This window comes from Pistacia vera, unplaced genomic scaffold, assembly GCF_008641045.1.
Source record: "Pistacia vera cultivar Batoury unplaced genomic scaffold, PisVer_v2 Contig328, whole genome shotgun sequence".
Taxonomy (NCBI): Eukaryota; Viridiplantae; Streptophyta; class Magnoliopsida; order Sapindales; family Anacardiaceae; genus Pistacia; species Pistacia vera.
Window position 1 is genome coordinate 386,161 of NW_022196144.1, and position 23,987 is coordinate 410,147.

Genomic DNA, 23,987 nt, shown 5'->3' on the forward strand with positions numbered 1-23,987 from the left:
CAACTGTAATTAATTATAGTCTTAACATAATTTATATGAAGATGTCGTGGCTATAGAATAAATAAATATCCAATGTGCATGTATCCTCTAACAGTGGTACAAAGATGTAAGCACAATATTCATACATAGACTCATCCATGTCCTTCACACCTTTCTATAGATAGTGTCAAGTAGGGGTGAAAACTGAGCCCAGTGGCTCGAGCTCGGCTTGGTTTTGGCTCGAGCTTAGCTCGATAATTGTCGAGTCGAGCTACTCGAATAATTATTCGAGTCGAATTCGACTAGGGTACAACTCGACTCGAAAAGCTCGCGAGTTTTTCCAGGCTTGAGGGTCAATTTGATAGTTTTTAAAGTTATAGGAGTCATATGAGATTTATAAGTGTCAAAATTTGCAAATCCACCCCTATTGAAATAATGTAAAACATGTTGGAAATAAGAAATTAGAATCCCTAAACCACGAATATCTCTTTCTCTCATTCTTTTCCGTTTCACTTTGAAAACTTAAATCGCAACTCTCGTTCACCATCTTTCCCATCACCATTTTCTTCCCTCCTTCGCCGGTCACCATCTTGCTTCATCTCCTCTCAACTCTTAACTCTTATTCTCTCTACTCCAATTCTCAAACTCTCTTCAATTTCATCCATTATTCAATTTATTATTTATATTTATTCATTATTCAATTTCATCTATTATTCAATTTATTATTTATATTTATTCATTGTTCAATTTCATCCGTTTTAGTTATTTATTGTTTTATTATAATGAATTCAAAAACAAATTTATTTAATTGTTTAAGTTTAAATTAAATTTTCACATTGTGAAGCTAAAATTAAATTATCTCTTTAAATTAAAACCATTATAAATTTATAACTATTCATTTATATCTATTTACTAATTAATTAAAAATTTACAAATCACCCCTTAATGAATTACAAAAACCCCCTTACATAATTATATATTACCCAAAATATATAAAAAAAATTAGGAGGCTAAATGGATATTTATCAGGCCCGCATAGGACAGGCCAAGCCTGGGCCTAGGACGGTCTGGGCCCTCACAAAAGTGACGAGCCTAGGACTGGTCCAAGCCAATTTGGGCCTGGTCAGGCAAGACTCATTGATGGGTAGACATGACCCATTGCTAACTGACACATCGCGTTCGTAAGAAAAAATTAGTGAGGGTACTATTACCCACATCCATCATTACCTCCGTACAAATAGATATTTCATACCTCCAACTCCACAGTTACTGTAGCCCCATATCATACCAATTTTTAGATTTAAGATGTGTCTCTTATCACCGTTCATTTTTTGCCTAGCTGTCATCTATACATTCTTTATGATCATTGTTCAATGCCACGCCAACCTTTCGGAGTAGTGTACCCATATCAACTATTCTAAACTTAAAAACATAGGGAGACCCTTCCAAAATCCAATTAAATGCGTTCAACTCATACATATTCGAAAGTTGCAAAAGAAGATTTGGCCGTAGACTTAAACATCGTTTGTTAGCGTTGATGAACTTTATAAACACTAAATTTCGGGATTCGTATACAGAAAACACTTGTGGAATAAAAAATAAAAAGTTGGCAATTTTGGTAGAAATAATTTGAATGAAATATGGAATTATATTTTACACATATTTTTTACAATAAATTAAAGTATTAACCAAACTGCTCACTAATCAATATTCTAACTACTATGCTGGCTTTTTATATTCTAGCTTAATTGTGTTTATATAAAGAGATCCATATTTTCTTAGCATTGAATAACATTATATAGTTGAATTTATCATGCTATAATTGTTAAAAGGACTGATTCAATATTTCAATGTCCCATATCGATTGAGGCCAATAAAGATTTTCCATTTTCTAGTCATCACGAATCCATAAAATTGGATACAAACTCGATCCCAAAGTGGAAACATCAATGGTGAATAAAATGAGTAATACTATATATATATAGAAATTAAAAAAAAAAAAAAAAATTGTAAACTACTTTTTAGGTGTAGCATTATTAGAACAGAAATGAGGTCACTTTCTTGCATAAATTTAGGAGCCCGTTTGGAAATTGGCAAGGTGGCTTTAAAAGCAAGGGAGAAAAAAAGAGTCAAGTCTTCACGTTTCCGCGTGACAATGACAACTAGCAATAGGAGAATAATTTTGTTGAATTTCAAAACCCTAAAAATTCTTTTTATTTAATTACTATTGATTAGCATTACTTTCAAGTATGAATTGGATATTATTCAAGACAACAGAAATAGATAGCTTCGAGCTGAGTAATATATAGTTGTAAAGTTTAAATATTCATCTGTCAACCGATTATTTAGATATTAGGTAAGATGTTTGATATTTATATCCATAATTAAATAATTCAAAGATTTTAGTCAGCTTGTTAATTAACTAACTAGATTAAAAACAATAATTTCAAGTCTATTTTTATCGCTTATAAATTGCAATATCACACATTTATTCATTCATTTATGAGAACAAAGAATTTCTGGTTTGATTGTCATGCATGAAAAATGCCAATTGATTTGATATCTTTCACGCAATATTAGTAAACGGACTAATTGTTGAAAAAATTAAAATTAAATTCTAACATATGCTGGCTGCTTTTGGTATCCCTTAAAACTTTTTGACTGGTTCTCTTGTGTATAAATTAATATAAGAATAATAAGATCATGGATTTTAGATACAATAACTCACCACTAAGGGCATCTCCAACCCACACTAAAATGGCGTAAAAAACACCAAATTGGACCAACCCACGCCAATAAAAAATATATTTTTTTTTAATTATGCTTTTTTTTGTTTTTTGTTTTTAATTTTGTTAAGTTAATTTGAGTATTAAATTTTACACCAAAAATCACACCAAATTTGAGTATTTGTATTTAATTTAATTTGATTATTATTTATAATAATAAATTCATAATAATGATATAATTTAAAAAATGATAAAAAATTAAAAATAGAACTTTATTCAATGAAAATATTAAACTACAATAACTCAAAATAAAAATTAACACTAAAATTAAAAGAAAATACAACATAAACTAAAATAACAATTTAGTATTTCGGTAGATTAGTTCTAGATCCAGTAAGATCATCAAAATATTGAAAAGAACTAGAGTTATTTTGAGATCCTTGACATAAACAAATCAAAGATACAGAGGCTCACCATGCTCTTCGAAATGCATTAATTGATCATTTGTGGGAAGAACATACTAATTCGGAAAATTAAATTACTATCAATATGGAATTTTACCTTTGTGTTGTTGTTGTTGTTTTTTTTTTTTTTTAAATCATTTTATATTAGATGTAATATTTTTCTATATAAATGTAATGTTTATTTGATAAATAAATGCTTAATTTTATAAATTAGTATAATTTTTAAAATAATTATTATTTAATAAAATCATCAAATATTAATAATATATACAAAAATAATAAGGAAATAGATTAATTGTTGATTATTACAATAAAGAAAAAAAAAGAATATTCTAAGGAATATTCTTTTTGATGTAATATTGGTGGTGTGAGTTGGAGATGGAATAGTATTTTGCACCAAAATTACACCAATTTGGGTGCAATTTTGCACCAAATTGGTGTAATGGGTTAGAGATAGTCTAATAATAACAAATTCATAAATCTAAGAATTTAATCTTTCAATTTCAAACTCATTTATTAAACTCAACAAAAACCTATTCATGATTTTCATCATTAACAAAGCAAAAAAAAAAAAAAGCCCCAAATCTTATAACTCTACTAACTTAGTAAAATTTAACTCATCAAATTTAACTAAAATATTAAGTGATTAACCTATTTATCAAAATTAAATCAAATCCCTAAATCTCTACAACTAAGGTTTCATCAATTCTTTAAACCCTTCAAAATTAACTTAATAATTAACCAACATTTATCAAACCCAACTTAAAAGAACAATTATTAACATACACCTCAACATAAATAAGATAAATCAAAACCTACATCAAAATCTAGGATTAATCTTCCAATTTCAAACTCATTTATAAACTTACAAAACTTATAGTCATGCTCTTCATCTATTAAAAAGCTAAAAGAAAATATTTTTAAGCAAAAAAAAAAAAAAAAAAGTATCATCTTACTTATAACCTCCAAAGAATAGTCTTTCTTAAATAATCCAATCAAAGGAAGAAGAAAAAGTATGAAATAAATGAGAGAAAATGAAAAAGAGAGAAAAAAGTAAAAAAAAAAAAAAAAAAAAAAAAGTTAATTAATTCAAATTTCTATGAGGTCAAAATTGTAAATTTTATAATACATAAGGATTTTTATTTTATTTTTTCCAGAACTTGAGTAGGTTGAATTGAACTCATAATTGTGTATGTGGCCAGGTGCCTGAACACAAGAGCCGAAGGTCTTTGATGTTAATTAATTTAAGAAAGGTTTATCACGATTTCAATTATTTAATTGAGTTTTATGAACTTTATATGGAAATTTGATTTGATTATTTAACAAGTGAGAAAATTCAACCGCACAAAGAGAACTTAGAGAACCTAAGGGAAGTTGCTAAAAGATTGTAAAGGGTTTATATATGGTTAATTTATTTGTCTTTATTTTTGGTAGAGAAATACTAATTTACTAGGGTTAGAGTTATCCTCAGTATTAATTTTCTATATCACATTTTGTTTATATTTTTATTGATAGCATCATGCTAAAATCAGAGAAGCGGTGTTACATATGATAAAATAACATAGGGCGAACGACTTATTGATACCCAAGGTTTGTCAAAACGACAAGTTGGTACCTAAAAGGTTTTGAAACGACAAACAGATACCTTCTGTCATGTTCTGTTAGTGATTTTCATTTGATAATAGTGAAAAGACTAAAATGCCCTTAAAAGTTTAATATTTTAGTTTTTTATAAATTTAAAAATTTCTAAAAAACCCCCAGGTTTGCTAATTTGACTAAATACCCCAATATATAAAAAGTTTATAAAATAACAAATACACCCCCGCCACCCACAGTGCCAGATTCCGGCCACCGCCGCCGGAAACTGGCCGGAAAATTGCGTTACGACACAAACCCATCGGATCTGTGTCGTAACGCGTAGATCTTTCATTTTCCGGCAAGATCTGTGGCTGATCTGGCCGGAAAAGGCCAGATCTACGGCCGTCGAGACCGGGAACTTGCCGGAAAATTGTGTTACGACACAGACCCATTGGATCTGTGTCGTAACACCTCGATCTGGCATTTTCCGGTCAGATCCGTGGAGGATCTGGCCGTCGAGGCCGAAAAAGGCCAGACGTAGATCTGGCCTTTTCCGGCCAGATCCGTGGCGGATCTGGCAGGAAAAGGCCAGATCGGTGTGTTACGACACAGATCCGACGGTTCTGTGTCGTAACACAATTTTCCGGCCAGATTCCAGCGGTGGTGGCCGGAATCTGGCACTGTGGGTGGCGGGGGTGTTTTTGTTATTTTATAAAATTTTTATATATTGGGTCATTTAGTCAAATTAGCAAACTTAGGGGGTTTTTAGAAATTTTTAAATTTATAAAAAACTAAAAATTAAACTTTCAAGGGCATTTTAGTCTTTTCACTATTATCAAACGAAAATCACTAACAGAACATGACGGAAGGTACCCATTTGTCGTTTCAAAACCTTTTGGGTACCAACTTGTCATTTCGGCAAACATTGGGTATGTATAACTCGTTCTCCCAATAATATATATATATATATATATACTTTGAATAAACGGTTAGTATCTTTTTTCAAATGGCTGAAAGTACAAGCGATGATATATTTTGACCAACGAGTAGGTATTTTTATAATACATCAAAGCTAAAATGATAAATTATTTGGCCAAAATTGATTACCGTTTATTTAAATTTCTTTATTCTTTTTAAAACTGGAGAAGAAATATCAAATCTTAGAGGCTAAAATGTAATTAACTTGAGGAAAAATAATGAAGATGTGCATCTGGAACCTCGTAAGCGAAATGGGTTGGTGATAGAATGAAAAAATAGTTCAAAATCAAAATTATTTTCCAAGGGTTGCTTGAATTTAATTTATTTCCCAATCAAATCCAGTGAATTTGAGAGAGAACAAATTGATATTTGCAATCTCTTTGGGGAGCCAAAGAAGGAGCTAAGGAAATTACTGGGGTAGATTCCTGTTGAACTCGGAAGACCAAGAACGTACACCTTAATGCATGCAATTGCATGTGATAGTTTAAAGTTTTGTTTGGTCCATTTTTGTGTGCTAACTGCTCAAGATAGTGATTTCAACAACATAATCATAAAAAAGCTTTGAAAATTAATCCTTATTTTCATATTCTCCTTATTTAGGTGCAGCGGCTAAGGTTTCCTGGCTAGATCGCAGGGATTTGTTTGTTGGATTGCAAACTTACAAGGACTGATGTGTAATTTCTCAAGGATATGTCTTTTAAGTTTCATACTATGGTTTCATGTTGATGTCACCGGTCTGACCAACTGGTCTGACCACCCACCCCAAGGACCAACCCCTTGATTGTGTCAAGGTTCGGTTCAGGTATAGAGACATTGGTTGTATATATATGGTGTATATATATAGCTAATCTGACAATGAATTAAGGTTTGGTTGACCCGATCAAGTATAAAAACATTGGTTGTACATATGATGTATCTATAGCTAATCTACAATGAATTAAGGTTTAAGAGTTGTCATACATAAGTAATGTTATGCTTACAATTGAGTTGTACAACTGAGTCATACAAACAGACAAAAAACAAATGATATAGTAATCATTTTACATAAATTTTGTATAATTTTTGTCAGTTATTATGACTCAATTGTGAGTAAAATATTATTGGTCATATATATGAGCATGGGGATGTGCTTGGCAATGTGCTTAGGGATAGGCTTATGCTGCAAGTGGAAGTATGGGTTATGTAAATAGATAGCAGACTACCGAACTCAACTAAGGAGAAAGTTCAACCTTGCTGAGGGTCCTGCACTGGACTGGGTCACTCATTTTTGTTGTCACTGTCGTGCTCTCTGTCAAGAGCTTCAATCCAGGGGCTTCGATCCTTCTCTTGGTAACTTCTCCTAACTCATAACATGTCATCATCCTATTTATCAACTTAGTATAAGGTATCAAATCTATAACAAAGTATTAAGGGGCAGAGCCAAGATTGTAATTAAGACTTAAAAGGCGGCCAGATGATATATAAAAAAGATTATGTACTATACAAAAAAAATCCAACATCATTAACTTAGAATATATAAAATATGAAAAAAACATGGAATAATTAATTATATCATTAGTTTAAGACATTTTGAAACTTATTTTTTAATAGAAAATCAAAATAATCATGATTGAAGCTTTACATATTGAAATCAATTATGTATTTAAGGAACAAAGAACCGAGTTTAGTGTTTATTATACGGAAAAAGAAACAATTTGTTAAGTATTAAGTTTTAGCGTTGCAAAAAATGTGTTATACATATTTTAGCATTTTTGAAAGGGCGAACGACAACTTTGCACCCAACTCCCAAGGTTTGGCCTAAAAAGAAGTTGCCATCGAAAAGTTTCGAAACAACAGTTTTCCACCCATCCATCCAATTTCTCAGTCAATTTGAACTGTAGAAGGATAGAATGGTAATTTAAAAAAAATTAAGGATAATTATATCCTTTTATCCCCAATATATAAACTTGAAAAACAAAACCTTTATTTCTTCTTTTTCTTTTTCCCTTTCCTTCTTTCTTCTTTGTTTCTTCTCTTCTTCTCTTTCCTCTCTCAATCGCACCAGGCAGCTTTATGTCTTCCCCTTCTCTTTTCTTTTCTTGCTTCTTTTTCTATCTTCCCTTCCCTTTTTCTTCTCTTCTTATCTTTCCTCACTCTGGAAGTGGCCACTGTTGGCCAGATCTAGCCGACACCTGAGGCCCTTGCATTGGCCAAAGGTGCGGCGCAAGAGACACATGCCGGCTTGATCTGTCCGATCGAGAAACTTCATTTGCTGGTCAAACTAAGTCAAAGCTGAGTTGATTGAGGGAAGACTTGATTATTTGATTGTTTTTTTGATATGATTTTTCTTGATTGATGATTGTTGTGTTGCGGTAATTATGTTGAGAAAGAATTGAAGTTTTGTGGTGTGTTTGGGATGGGTTTTGCTCAGGGGAAGAGGTGACTAAGCGGCCACTTGTACTTCCAGGCATTGTCAAAACTATGACTTCGGTGGTGGGGGAGATAATCGGGTTAATTGAGTTGACATTAAGATTGAGAAAGAGATTGAACATGAAGGCTTTAATAAAGGCAACGTGTCACCCTACACGCCTCGTTTAGTTGATGATGATCATGATCATGGTGATGATGTGGATCCTTATAGCGGCTTGTTTGTGATGAACAGGAAAGATTTCTTGCAAATTGAAATTAAAGAACATCTTGAAGATCCTGACCTGGTTTCTTTAATTTTTTTTTTTTTTTTTCATTTCAAGTTTTTGTTTTTATAGATGAGTTTGATTTTGTTTTTTATTTTCAGTATGAAGATTCTCCGATTAAACTGCTTCGAAGTTTGGTAGACATGGTTTTAACATTCAAAGCTTTAAAGTTAATTTTTTTATAGGAAAATTTTTGTTTTTGTTTTTGTTCTTGTTTGTTCATTGATTGAAGTTCAGAACTTGATGATAATTTTGAATTATAAGTACAGGAGACTGATATCGCGTGCCGCGAGGGGGAGGGGGGTTTTATGGGTGTGAATCAATTGAGAAAGGCTTCATCAAATTATGTCAGAAGATTAGTGAAGCATCTTGTTAGGTTACCAAAATTTTTAAAAGAAAACACAATATTAAAATAAACTGAATTTACCGTCTTGTCCTTCTGCAGTTGAAATTAACGAAGAAATTGGATGGATGGGTGGGACTCTATCATTTTGAAACCTTTTGGGTGGGAACTTGTCGTTAGGCCAAACCTTGGGTGGGAACTTGTTGCTCGCCATTTTCGAAACTTATATTTGATCAAATGTTATTTAATTCCTTCCTAACTTTTAGATTTATATCAACAAAAATCTTTCCATAATTAAAACATAAGATAATGAGTTCAAATAAAAATTACCCAATATCATTCATGAAATAAAATATAGGCTTGCCATTATAGAAAACCTCTATTAATTTTTCTATATTTGTTATATCTTGAAACTATTGCACCCGAGGCCTAAGGGTGGCCTCGGTGGCTCCGGTGCTTTATCTCATGGTTTAAAAAAAAAAAAAAAAAAAAAAAATACACACACATGTGTGTGTGTATTTATTTATGAGTAATGCTACAGCCACCGAAGGTTGCGCACCAAATCTGTGCATCGAATGACGTGGTAAAATCCTAACCGTTGATTCATTATTAGTTAATATTTATCAACGGTCAGGATTTTGTCATGTCATTCGGTGCACAGATTCAATACGTAACCTTCGGTGGTCCTATTATTTTCGTTTATTTATTTATTGAAGATAATGAGTTTATTATGTGCCTTAAAGGTTGGAAGAAGAACGAAGCGAGGAATAGAGAAAAGAATCAGCAACAAACAATGGAGCACCTAGTGAACCAAAGAATGACGAAATTAAGTTCAATTAAAGTAGGAATTCCAATGTCTGTATTTCAAAGTTCATCTACTGTATTATTTACGAATAAAGTATTGTTGCAGCACATTGAGATAATGTCGATATCTTATAGCCGAAATAATGTTATGAATTTGAATAAAAGTTGAATACATCTGAATGTGTGTAAATCTATTCAATTGTTGTAACTCTCCTGCAGTAACATCAAAACATTGAGGTTTTTACATGAACAACCCTAGGCTTAATGAAACATATACACTCTTATCATTGATAGACACTTTGTGAAAAAGTTAAAACACAAAATCTTAAACTCTTATTTTGTATTTTCTCCTACAATAATAATATAAAAAAAGCGATATCTAACATTGTCACATAATCAAAATATTAAATAATCAAATGATTAAAAGATGTTAAAGTTTAATAACTTGATAAGACGTTTGGGAAATAAAAGAACTTGTTTTTTTTTTTGTTTTTTTAATTGCGTTGTCTATTTTACCCGCTGATAGTTATTTTTCACAAACATGTCTTAAAGTGTTGATTAACTTTAAGTTACAGTAAATTATCAAAATCAAGATTAAAAAATACAAACATTAAAATTTTTTCAACATACCAATCAAAAGTTTTCATCACAAAGTTGACGGTGGAGAGTGCTTTGTGTCGGGGCCAGAAATTAACAATGAAAGTATGATATGCATACACTGGCCCCTTCCACTCCATTAAAATCTCACTGTAATTTTTTATTTGAAAAAGCATGGCCACTGAAAGTTTAGTCGAATATTTTTTTAGTAATATCATATAAACAAACTATTTCTTACATATTAATGTAATAATCTTATATGTTTGTCGTATAATCTTTTTTAATTATTTGATTCAAAATCTTACGATCATCTATACCTTGAGATCCCAAAGCTTTTGTCTCTGAACTTGATCTGAGAAGAGAGGTGACTTATCGTATAGAGACGACGACGACAACTTTGTCTCTCATCGTAGAAACTGCGACGACTCTTCGTCAGCTCATGGTGGCATGGCATCCCACTTTAAACAAATTAATCCGTGGCAATTAATAGTTGAGACTTGATCATTCTAAAGTATGTACTTTACCCTCTATAGCATTAAAAGAGTTATTACTCCTTTATATATATATATATATATATCAAGTTGTGTCTCACCATCAAAAGAATAATTAAAGACATACAACAATTATTCATGAATATCACATCCAGACTCCTCTGATTTCGAGTCCAACCAAACCCGACCTCAAGAATATCAATATCAAGATATTCATGAAGCCACTGTCAATAATCAACATCAAATTTATGCACCAACTAATGAATACAGTAACGAGTCCACCCAAGTAAATCAGCAGCAAAACCAGTACCAACTCGACCCAAACGAACCTCAACGACAGTTTCGCTTATTACAAACACAGCCACCACCGCAACAGCAGCCGCAACCAACACATTCTCCATCACCACCACCACCACCAGAAACTAACCAGAAATTATTATCCGGCTATCCCACCAAAAAGTCCACAATATGTTCAAGTCCCGCCAAGTCAAATAAATTATGCACCGACTTTTCCGGCGGTGCAAGTTCAGTAGCCGCAGGGACAATATGCGAGAGGAGTGGCTGCCGAAAATATAGGGAACATGCAGGGGATCATCGACACTCGTTGGAGTAGCGGGCTATTTGAAGTTCATGGATAATCCGCTGGTATCTATATAATATATATATATATATATATAATATATATATATATATATATATATATATATATATAACAATTATTATAATAATAACAATTAAAATGATTAATTAGTTGGAAGAAGAATATTTTATGCAGCAACTGAAGAGAACACACATTTCTTATAATTATTAGTCGAATAACATTTCATTTTCTCATAAAAAATGTTATATCTTTAGGTCATAACAATTATTGTAATACTTTTATTATTTTTTCTTTGTATTAGCATATTGTAAAGGCTTTTTTTTTTTTTTTTTTTTTTTAATTGAATTAATAAATTTTATAATTTGGAGAGTCAAGACCATCCTTTTCCTTGGATTAAATTTTAACATTTTTATTACATGTATTGGTTGTCTGATATTAAATTTAGCATGTGGAACTCATGGAGTCAATTGCGCTTGCCTCACCTTGATTGGGTTGCCATCATGCTATGCATACATTACATGCACATACCGGACTAAGCTTCGGATCAAGTTTGGCCTTCCTAAGGATCCGCCACCCGACTGGTTCCTTCGCATCTTTTGTGCATTTTGTGCTCTTTGTCAAGAATACAAGGAGCTTCAAACTAGACGCTGGGATCCCTCCATTGGTAACTTACTTACTCATAATATTTTATCAATTAATTTGCGGATATATATATTCTGAATACAAAACACTGTTTATTATTGTCGATTAATGCTAAAAGACCATTTTTTTTCTCATTGTAGGGTAGAATGGAAACTAATACAAAAGAAATTCATTCTTTTTCTCTCAATTTCTCATAGTATCAGAGTTTAAGGTCTTAAGTTCGAATCCTCATATACAAACTGGATAAAGAAAAATGAAAAAAACTCAAGTTTGATGTGAGAGGGTCCATCGATCTAATATATATTGAATCCTCACCTAACTAAGTTGTCATCTCACCTAAAAGCTGAAGTTAGTAAGTGTTAAATTCAGTATTAATTAGAGTCAAACAATACTCAAATAACTTGATATATAAGTCAATTTTGTGTGTATATATATATCATCTTCCAATTCTTTGTGGACAGCTAAAGTAAAGGTTTTGGCAACACATTTAATTATATAAATTGATGCTCAAATAGTAATGGCTGGCTGCAACTTTATTCCAGCTATATATTTTTTAGTAATTAACCTTCCATTTTCCAATCTTCCCCAAGAGCTTGCTTGACATTCTAATATTCCCCCGGAGTCATTAATTTTCATTTTGTTCTGAGATTTCTGAATTGTTTAGGGCATTTCTCTATAAATTTTAGTTTAAAATGACTCTTTGGAGTGAAATAAGAATAATAATAATAATTCTGGACCAATAATATATTAATAATCCAAATAGTTCAAGTGAAGCTGCAGACTGGAGCAGTCAGCTATTTGGTTGCTGGAGGAGCCCTTTCAATAGTGATAATACTCTCTTTATTAATAATAATGTTCATAATGTAAGTTTGATTTCTTGCATTTCAGCCCTTGTCATTACCTGCTGTCCATGCATATGACGTTTGTGCAAGAACTAGAGAGTATTCGGAATCACAGAAATTAAAGTATTAAACAATCACACAAATCACCAACAATAAAGAGAAAGAAACACGCGCGAGTTTATTCTGATTCACCCAAAATCGGGTTACGTCCAGTAGAATCAATATTATTGCTAATAGAAATCCAAAGCCTCTCTCGTTACAATGAATGAATTTTCTATGATTTTCTACATGTCTTTATATACTATGTTTAATAAAAAAAAAATTAAAAAAATACTAATACTACCAAGATTCCTATTCCTAAGGCAAACCCTATTATGAATTTTATTTCTTAAAAGAACGCTACATTGTCTATTCTTCGTAAAAGCCCCCATGTGTGTTGCACAAACTAGTTGTGACCTCGAGCTACGACCTTGAGCTGTCGAGTTATGACCTCTATTGTCAAAGTGGGAAGAATTTATAAGGTGTTGTATGTTTTACTATAATATCATGATTTTCGAATATCCTTGATTTGATTGTCTAAAACTACCAAGCCACTCTCACTATCATGATGGCCGCTCCTTCATCTCGTCTATTTTATTCTTCAATAATATAAAGTCTACAACCTTCTCCCACAACCCCTCACTTAAGAATTTGTCATTGGTTAGTTTGTAAATGAGCAGATGAGACCTATGCAAGTAGATAAGTCCTATTTTACAAACTGACCAATAACAAATCATCATGTCGAAGACTGAGGGAGAAAGTTGTAAGATTGAGTTTTAGACTTAGCAATTAACATTACTCTTTATTCCTCTCACAAACTAGCTATAAGGTTAGAGATGTAATTTACTAATTTAAATTGTCACAAGACAAACAGTCAATATATAATTGCCAACACGTGGCAGACCACACTTGTTTGTCGTTTAGTGTTTTTAAAGAGCTTTACAGTACCCAGGAATAATTTAGCTGGGCCCTGGCCTGTGGTGGAACGTGAATACAGATGGTGAGTATCAGATTCCCTGTCACTCCATGCCAAAACGTGAAACATACATCAATACTCCCGTACGGAGTTTTGATATTTCATGTCCAATAATATAAAAGACATCCGACATTTTTATACCGAAATATTATATCGATTTATGTATAATATATCTCTAATTTTTTTAATACTTTTTTTTAGTGAGCGGTCATTCATCAAATTTAGACGGTCGTTCACTCACATGGACGTCCATCTATATAATATAGACAGAGGTCCATATGAGTGAACGACCGTCCAAATTTGATGGACAGCCATGCACTAGAAAAAAATTGTTAAAAAAATCAGAGACATATTATACATAAACCGGTATAATATTTCGGTATAAAAATCCCGATGTCCGTAACATTATTAATTTCATGTCTCCAACTCCACGGCTGCTATGGCCCCATTTCATACCAATTTTCAGATTTATAATTTTTGGCCGTAGACTCAAAATTTAAATTTTGGACTCTCTTTTGAATTTTGATTAGTGTTGATTAACTTTAAGTTACATTAAATTATCAAAATCAAGAATAAAAAATACTGTACAAACATTTTTTTATTCGATAGAGATAATAATAACTTATGCACATCACAGAAGAAAAACTGAGCAATAATTACAGAATTCGAGTTATAGAAGAAGCTAAGGCAAGTGAAATTTTTTTAACATAACAATCAAAAGGTTTCATCACAAGGTTGACGGTGGAGAGAGTGCTTTGTGTCCTAGCCAGAAATTAGCAATGAAAGTATGACAGGTATACATTGGCCTCTTCCACACCATTAAAATCTCACTGTAATTTTTTATTTGAAAAAGCATGGCCACAAAACGTTTAGTGTCCTCTATGAATAACTTTTTAGTAATGTTATATATACAAACTGATGTTACAATTTTATATATTTGTCATATAATTTTTTTTAATTATTTAATTTATTTTTAATTTAAAGTCTCACAATCATCTATCACTTTATAATAGAAAGTTTGTATCAAAAATATAATCCATGATTTTTAAATCCTGAAACTTGGTCATATATTCTACTTTACCCTTTGTAACATTAGTGAAAGTCTAATAAATATACTATATTGTTGAGTTGTTCAATGCTCGCATGGCCTGTATGTACGTAATTGATGCATTTGTCACCTTGAGGTCCCAATTTCAGCTTTTGTCTCTGAACTTGACCTGAGGAGAGAGGTGACTTGGTCTTCGTATAGAGGCCACGACGACGACTTTGTATCAACAGTCAACACAACTAGCTGTCCTTATATAATATTGAGCTACCTGTGTACTCTTTCTACAAGCGAAGACTTGGTGAAATAAGAGTTGACATTAATGGAAGATTTCGATGCAGTTTCTGTATCTGCTGTTCGAACAGAAAGAGAAGATGATAAATCAAGGTTACCAGAGCAGCAGCAAGGTCCTATGCAGGCCCCTGTGAACCAAACCATGATGCTTTAGACGAGGACTTTATTAGAGTGAGTTTTTTTTTTTTTTTTGAATAACCGGAGGTACACACACCTCAATTAATTTCCCAGAACTTTGAAACTACTAATCGGATAAAAACTCTAGTGGTCAGTCCTGTTAGCAATCAAGAATTGACTCAAACTCATAATCTCTTAAGTACGTAATACACCAAAAAATCTCTCTGGAATCACTCGACCATCCAAGAGTTGGTTATTAGATAGGTTGTGCTACATTGCATGTTTGAATTAGAGTCAAACGCTACTCAAATTAACTGGATGTATAAGTCAATTTATATATATATATATATATATAATATCTTCCAATTCTTTGCGGACAGCTAAAGTAAAGGTTTTAGCAAACACATGCAATTATATAAATTGATGCTCAAATAGTAATGGATGACTGCAACTTTATTCTAGCTATATATTTTTTTAGTAATTAACCTTCCATTTTCCAATCTTCCCCTGGAGCTTGCTTAACCTTCTAATATTCCGCTGGAGTCATTAATTTTCGTGTTGTTGTGAGATTTCTGAATGTTTAGGGCATTTCTCTATAAATTTTAGTTTAAAATGACTCTTTTGGAGTGAAATAATAATAATTTTGGACCAATAATATATTATTTTCAATTGCATTTCACTTTATATTGCACCTTTTTACAGTAATTTAAACCCTTTTAAAAAAAATACACAGTAATTAATGGCAAATAGATATAGCATCACGTCACCTACTCCTTTATATTGATCAGCTCTTATAGCATTCTCACAATAGCACAGGCATCGTGAACAGCCAATTATGGATGAAGAATTCGATTTGGAGATACCAAAAATTGATAATCCAAATAGTTCAAGTGAAGCTGTAGACTGGAGCAGCGGGCTATTTGATTGCTGGAGGAGCCCTTGCAATGGTGATAATACTCTCTTTACAAACTCATTTTCATTTTCATACAATTAATGATAATGTTCATAATGTAAGTTTGATTTCTTGCATTTCAGCCCTTGTCACTGTTTTGCTATTGCATGTTCATTTGGTAATTGAATCAATAAATTTTATAATTTGGAGAGTCAAGACCATCCTTTTCCTTGGATTAAATTTGAACATTTTTATTACATGTACTGGCTGTCTGATATTAAATTTAGCCTGTGGAACTCATGGAGTCAATTGCGCTTGCCTCACCTTGATTGGGTTGCCATCATGCCATGCATATATTACATGCACCTACCGGACTAAGCTTCGGATCAAGTTTGGCCTTCTTGAGGATCCGGCACCTGACTGGTTCCTTGACATCTTTTGTGCGTTTTGTGCTCTTTGTCAAGAATACAGGGAGCTTCAAGCTAGAGGCTGGGATCCCTCCGTTGGTAACTTACTTACTCATAATATCTTATCAATTAATTTGCGGATATAAATATTCTGAATACAAAACACTGTTTATTATTGTCGATTAATACTAAAAGACAATTTTTTTTTTTCTCATTTTAGGGTGGAATGGAAACTAATACAAAAGAAATTCATTATTTTTCTCTCAATTTCTCATAATATCAGAATTAAAGGTCTTAAGTTCAAATCCTCACATACAAACTAAATAAAGAAAAATGAAAAAACTCTCAGTTTGATGTGAGAGGATCCATTGATCTAATATATATTGAATCCTCACCTAACTACTAGTTTAAGTTGTCATCTCACATAAAAGCTGAAGTTAGTAAGTGTTAAATTCTTTATTAATTAGAGTCAAACGATACTCAAATTAACTTGATATATAAGTCAATTTTGCATATATATCATCTTCCAATTCTTTGTGGACAGTTAAAGTAAAGGTTTTGGCAACACATTTAATTATATAAATTGATGCTCAAATAGTAATGGCTGACTGCAACTTTATTCCAGCTATATATTTTTTAGTAATTAACCTTCCATTTTCCAATCTTCCCCAAGAGCTTGCTTGACCTTCTAATATTCCCCGGAGTCATTAATTTTCATTTTGTTATGGGATTTCTGAATTGTTTAGGGCATTTCTCTATAAATTTTAGTTTAAAATGACTCTTTTGGAGTGAAATAAGAATAATAATAATAATTCTGGACCAATAATATATTATCTGCAATTGCATTTCACTTTATATTACACGTTTTTACAGTAAGTTAAACCCTTTAAAAAAAAATACACAGTAATTAATGGCAAATAGTATAGCATCACCCACTCCTTTATATTGATCAGCTCTTATAGCATTCTCACAATATTACAGGCATTGTGAACAGCCACTATATGTGGACGATGAATTCGACTTGGAGATACCAAAACTTAATAATCCAAATAGTTCAAGTGAAGCTGCAGACTGGAGCAGTGAGCTATTTGGTTGCTGGAGGAGCCCTTTCAATAGTGATAATACTCTCTTTATAAACTCATTTTAATTTTCACACGATTAATAATAATGTTCGTAATGTAAGTTTGATTTCTTGCATTTCAGCCCTTGTCATTACCTGCTGTCCATGCATGACGTTCGTGCAAGAACTAGAGAGTATTCGGAATCACAGAAATTAAAGTATTAAACAATCACAGAAATCACCAACATTAAAGAGCAAGAAACACATGCGAGTTTATTCTGATTCACCCAAAATCGGGTTACGTCCAGTAGAATCAATATTATTGCTAATAGAAATCCAAAGCCTCTCTCGTTACAATGAATGAATTTTCTATGATTTTCTACATCACTCATACAAGAGAATAATGTCTTTATATAATATGTTTAATAAAAAAAAAAAAAAACTAATACTACCAAGATTCCTATTCCTAAGGCAAACCCTATTATGAATTTTATCTCTTAAAAGAACGCTACAATGTCTATTCTTCGTAAAAGCCCCCGTGTGTGTTGCACAAACTAGCTGTGACCTCGAGCTACGACCTTGAGCTGTTGAGTTGTGACCTCTATTGTCGAAGTGGGAAGAATTTATAAGGTGTTGTACGTTTTACTATAATATCATGATTTTCGAATATCCTTGATTTGATTGTCTAAAACGACCAAGCCGCTCTCACTATCATGATGGGCGCTTCTGCATCTCGTCTATTTTATTCCTCAATAATACTAAGTCTATAACCTTCTCTCACAACTCCTGACTTAAAAACTTGTCATTGGTTAGTTTGCAAATGAGCAGGCGAGACCTGTGCAAGTAGGTAAGTCCCATTTTACAAGCTGACTAATGACAAATTGTCACGTCGAGGGCTAAAAGAGAAGATTATAAGATTGAGTTGTAGACCTAGCATTACTCTTTATTCCTTTCACAAACTAGCTATAAGGTTAGAGATGTAATTTACTAATTTAAATTGTCACAAGACAAACAGTCAATATAGAATTGTTAACACGTGGCAGACGACACTTGTTTGTCGTTTAGTGTTTTTAAAGAGCTTTACAGTACCCATGAATAATTTAGCTGGGCCCTGGCCTGTGGTGGAACGTGAATACAGATAGTGAGTATCAGATTCCCTATCACTCCATGCCAAAACGTGAAACATACATCAATACTCCCGTACAGAGTTTTGATATTTCATGTCTCCAACTCCACAGCTACTATGGCCCATATCATACCAATTTTTAGATTTAAAATTTTTGGCCGTAGACTCAAAATTTAAATTTTGGACTCTCTTTTGAATTTTGATTAGTGTTGATTAACTTTAAGTTACATTAAATTATCAAAATCAAGAATAAAAAATACTGTACAAACTTTTTTTTTTTTTCGATAGAGATGATAATAATAACTTATGCACATCACAGAAGAAAAACTGAGCAATAATTACAGAATTCGAATTATAGAAGAAGCCAAGGCAAGTGAAATTTTTTTAACATAACAATCAAAAGTTTTCGTCACAAAGTTGACGGTGGAGAGAGTGCTTTGTGTCCTGGCTAGAAATTAGCAATGAAAGTATGACAGGTATACATTGGCCTCTTCCACACCATTAAAATCTCACTGTAATTTTTTATTTGAAAAAGCATGGCCACGAAACGTTTAATGTTCTCTATGAATAACTTTTTAGTAATGTTATATATACAAACTGGTGTTACAATTTTATATATTTGTCATATAATTTTTTTTAATTATTTAATTTATTTTTAATTTAAAGTCTCACAATTATCTATCACTTTATAATAGAAAGTTATTATAAAAAATATAATCCATGATTTTTAAATCCTGAAACTTGGTCATATATTCTACTTTACCCTTTGTAACATTAGTGAAAGACTAATAAATATACTATATTGTTGAGTTGTTCAATGCTCGCATGGCCTGTATGTACGTAATTGATGCATTTGTCACCTTGAGGTCCCAATTTCAGCTTTTGTCTCTGAACTTGACCTGAGGAGAGAGGTGACTTGGTCTTCGTATAGAGGCCACGACGACGACTTTGTATCAACAATCAACACAACTAGCTGTCCTTATATAATATTGAGCTACCTGTGTACTCTCTCTACAAGCGAAGACTAATTAGTGAAATAAGAGTCGACATTAATAGAAGATTTCGATGCAGTTTCTGTATCTGCTGTTCCAACAGAAAGAGAAGATGATAAATCAAGGTTACCAGAGCAGCAGCAAGGTCCTATGCAGGCCCCTGTGAACCAAACCATAATGCTTTAGACGAGGACTTTATCAGGGTGAGTTTTTTTTTTTTTTTTTTTTTGAATAACCGGAGGTAAACACACCTCAATTAATCTCTCAGAACTTTCAAATTACTAGTCAGATAAAAACTCTAGTGATCAGTCATGTTAGTAACCGAGAATTGATTCAAACTCATAATCTCTTAAGTATATAATACACCAAAAAATCTCTCTCGAATCACTCGGCCTGTCGGCCATCCAAGAGTTGGTTATTAGGTAGGCTGTGCTCCGTTGCAAATTTGCATGTTTGAATTAGAGTCAAACGCTACTCAAATTAACTAGATGTATAAGTCAATTTATATATATATAAAATATCTTCCAATTCTTTGCGGCCAGCTAAAGTAAAGGTTTTAGCAAACACATGCAATTATATAAATTGATGCTCAAATAGTAATGGATGATTGCAACTTTATTCCAGCTATATATCTTTTTAGTAATTAACCTTCCATTTTCCAATCTTCCCCTGGAGCTTGCTTAACCTTCTAATATTCCGCTGGAGTCATTAATTTTCGTGTTGTTGTGAGATTTCTGAATGTTTAGGGCATTTCTCTATAAATTTTAGTTTAAAATGACTCTTTTGGAGTGAAATAATAATAATTTTGGACCAATAATATATTATTTTCAATTGCATTTCACTTTATATTGCACGTTTTTACTGTAATTTAAACCCTTTTAAAAAAAAATACACAGTAATTAATGGCAAATAGATATAGCATCACGTCACCTACTCCTTTATATTGATCGGCTCTTATAGCATTCTCACAATAGCACAGGCATCGTGAACAGCCAACTATGGATGAAGAATTCGATTTGGAGATACCAAAAATTGATAATCCAAATAGTTAAAGTGAAGCTGTAGACTGGAGCAGTGGGCTATTTGATTGCTGGAGGAGCCCTTGCAATGGTGATAATACTCTCTTTACAAACTCATTTTCATTTTCATACAATTAATAATAATGTTCATAATGTAAGTTTGATTTCTTGCATTTCAGCCCTTGTCACTGCCTGCTGCCCATGCGTGACGTTCGGCCGGGTTGCAGAAATCCTCGATGAAGGCCACATCTGTAAGCATTTCAATTCCATTAATTATTTCTTAATTAAGGTAATTGTATTAAGTTAATATCATCCGCAGCATGCTGTACTAGTGCAATGGTTTACATGGGGCTTTTCATCTTCATTACACAATGGGCGCCATGCAAACTCACATCCATTTACCGAAAAAAACTCAGGAAAAAGTTCAACATTTATGAGGCTCCTACACTTGACTGGGTCACTCATCTTCTCTGTCAACCTTGTGCTTTTTGTCAAGAGTACAGAGAGCTTCAATCCAGAAACATGGATCCTTCCCTCGGTAAGTGATGATCGATCTCTCAACTCATAGCTATCTCATCTCATTACTGATAAAGTTTAACGTTTAAAAAAATCTGTGCGTTGTCACATCTTTTACGACTACATAATGTGCAGTAGGGTTTAAATCTATTGTCTATGTTTTTGAAGGTTGGAAAAGAATCAAAGCGATGAAGAAAAACAACAATCAGGAGCCAGAAATGAGGGCGCCCGATAATCAAAGAATGAATAGAGCTTGAAGTGGAAATTTAATCAAGTTTAAAAATAAATCATATATAGTTTGTGGTGTGAGTTTGAACTTTTTGTTCTTTAATTTTCGTGTATTATCTAATAACCTGTTAAATGGAGAGATAATTGAATAAAACAATAAATGTACTGTGTTTACAATGGATTCTTGACTGCTTGCTTTGATTACTTCTCTTCTTTCTGCCAAGGTTTAATATTGTGTCCTCAAAGCAAATTAATAAGATTAAACTAAATAAAAATGTAAGGAACAATTGGAAACCTATGCAAATCCTCTTTGGGTTCTTATACAACAAAATTATACAAATTAAATTGAAAAAAACAAAAACAAAAAAGATGATCTGAAATATATTTATTTGGGAAATTCATCGTTTTCAATCTTAATTTTAAGTGTCAAAATACAAGAATCTTGACCTTAAATACACAAACCTGTACTACTTTAAGCTCTACCACTGAACGGCATTATCCAAAATCTCAATCAACCTATAGAAACTCAACTAAGAAATTAACGAAAATATAAAGACATGCAGAAGAAGTTCATCAAATTAAACATCCAAAAAAGATCTGCAGATGCATAAGAGAATATTAAGAATTATGTACTTCTTTAATAGAACCTGTCTTACTGTACCCTCAAGTGAGTTTATAAATACAAGTTAGAGGGGGGAAATTATAACTTGCCTTTTGAGTTTTCCTATTTCACTCTTAAAAAAATCTTCTTCTAACTTAAGCTGTTCTTTCTTTTCTTTTTTTTTTTTTTGGGTAACATGGTAATTGCAGTAAAAAATAAATGAATAACAAGCTACAGCCAGCCCTTGGGCTTGCTCAAAAGGGAGCATCAGGGAAAGGAAACCATCCCTGCAGCCCAGCAACTAAGCAATCAAAAGGAAAAGAAATGGATCCTTAGACTGCTGAAAAAACACAAAGCACACAGACCCTATATATGCACAGCTAGACAACTGCATTGCCCACAAAAACCTACTCAACAAAAAACTGCACAACCTAGCAAGGATCCAAAGATGCATTTCCTGCTGCTGTCCACTCTATCCAGGGCAACAGAAACCTGCCGGCCCCAACCGGAGACAAGAAAGGCAGCTGCCTGCTATAGGAAATTGCACCCCACTCCAGCAAGCAGACCTGAGGGAAAATTACATCTGCATAAACAACACACCTGCCACAAAACCCAACCACAAAATCCAGAAACAGAGGGCCGAAAGGGATCTGCAGTAGCACAACTGTAGAATTTTCTGGTGAATTTCCAGAAACTATGCAGTTTCGGATTATCCATTCACAGCCCATACCCTTTCCAATTAGGTTCTTGTAGAAACAAAGACCTGAATGCCAAACCATGCCACCAACGAAGGCAACATCACCGCCTTTTAGAGAGATCTCTAACACTCTCAATCTTTCCGTTTTGCAGCAAAATCCCAAAAAAAAAAACAAACAACTCCAGTCTGAAACAATAACTCCTGCCTGCTTGCCCTTCCGAAACAGTCAGCATCTTTGTTTGTATCTTTGTTTGGGAATGCAGCGTGGTTCAAAATTACCATGCCAATTCTAAAAAGGGGAATAGTCACGAGAAGAAGTTAGGAGGGAAGTGGAGAACCTTTTCTGCTAATTTTATTTTCTGTTTGCGTATGCAGGGATGCCTTTTAAAATCAATAATAAGGAATAAACAAAAATTTGATAGATATCAAACTCTCATCTGTGTTTTAGCAAATCAAATCATCAAGTGGCTGCTGGTGGCGCTTCACCTTCACCAGTCCTTGTATAATTATTGAGCTACCTCGATCTCTACTCTCTCACAAGCCAAGAGTTGGTGAATGGTGAATTAAGAGTAAAAAATGGAAGCTTTGGATGTAGTTTCTGATTTTGCTGATCAAATACAAACAGAAGATGATAAATTAGAGTGACCAGAGTTACCGCAGCCTCCAGAAACTAATTCAAATGACTCAAGTCAGCCTTCAGGAGCTTGGAGTAGTGGGCTATGTGCTTGCTGCAAGAATCCATGCAATAGTCATTCTCTCTCTCTCTCTCCAAAGCGATTTCATTTAGAGCTCCATAAAATTAAAATAATGCTTAATTTCTTACAATATTTCAGCGCTGGTAACAGTTTTCTTCCCTTGCGTGACGTTCGTCCAGGTTGCAGAAATGGTGGATGAAGGCAACGTCAGTAGGTATTCCAAATTTTTTATTTGTATATATAACTTAATTATCAATATGATATTAACACATGGATGGTTTTCTTTTCTGGTGCTTAATTGCAAATAAATAAAGAATGTTGTACTAGTGCAATGGTTTACACGGGGTTGTGCTTATTCTTCTCTTGTGGAGCATGTAAACTCTCATCCACTTACAGAAGTAAACTGAGGAGAAAATTTAACATTCCTGAGTCTCCTGCTCTCGACTGGGTCACTCACTTTGCTTGTGAATGTTGTGCTCTTTGTCAAGAATTCAGGGAGCTTCAATCAAGAGGCTTTAATCCTTGTCTTGGTAAGTCCTCACAATAATAATATCAATTAATATCTA

General features: G+C 32.9%; 1 long non-coding RNA gene across 1 annotated transcript; it reads left to right on the forward strand.

Moving 5' to 3' along the window:
- Window positions 1-19,702: 19,702 nt before the first annotated feature.
- On the forward strand, window positions 19,703-21,585 carry LOC116137474. The gene is made up of 5 exons (XR_004129192.1): window positions 19,703-19,868; window positions 20,645-20,775; window positions 20,864-20,935; window positions 21,004-21,222; window positions 21,369-21,585. It is a non-coding gene; the product is annotated as an uncharacterized LOC116137474 (long non-coding RNA).
- Window positions 21,586-23,987: the final 2,402 nt, after the last annotated feature.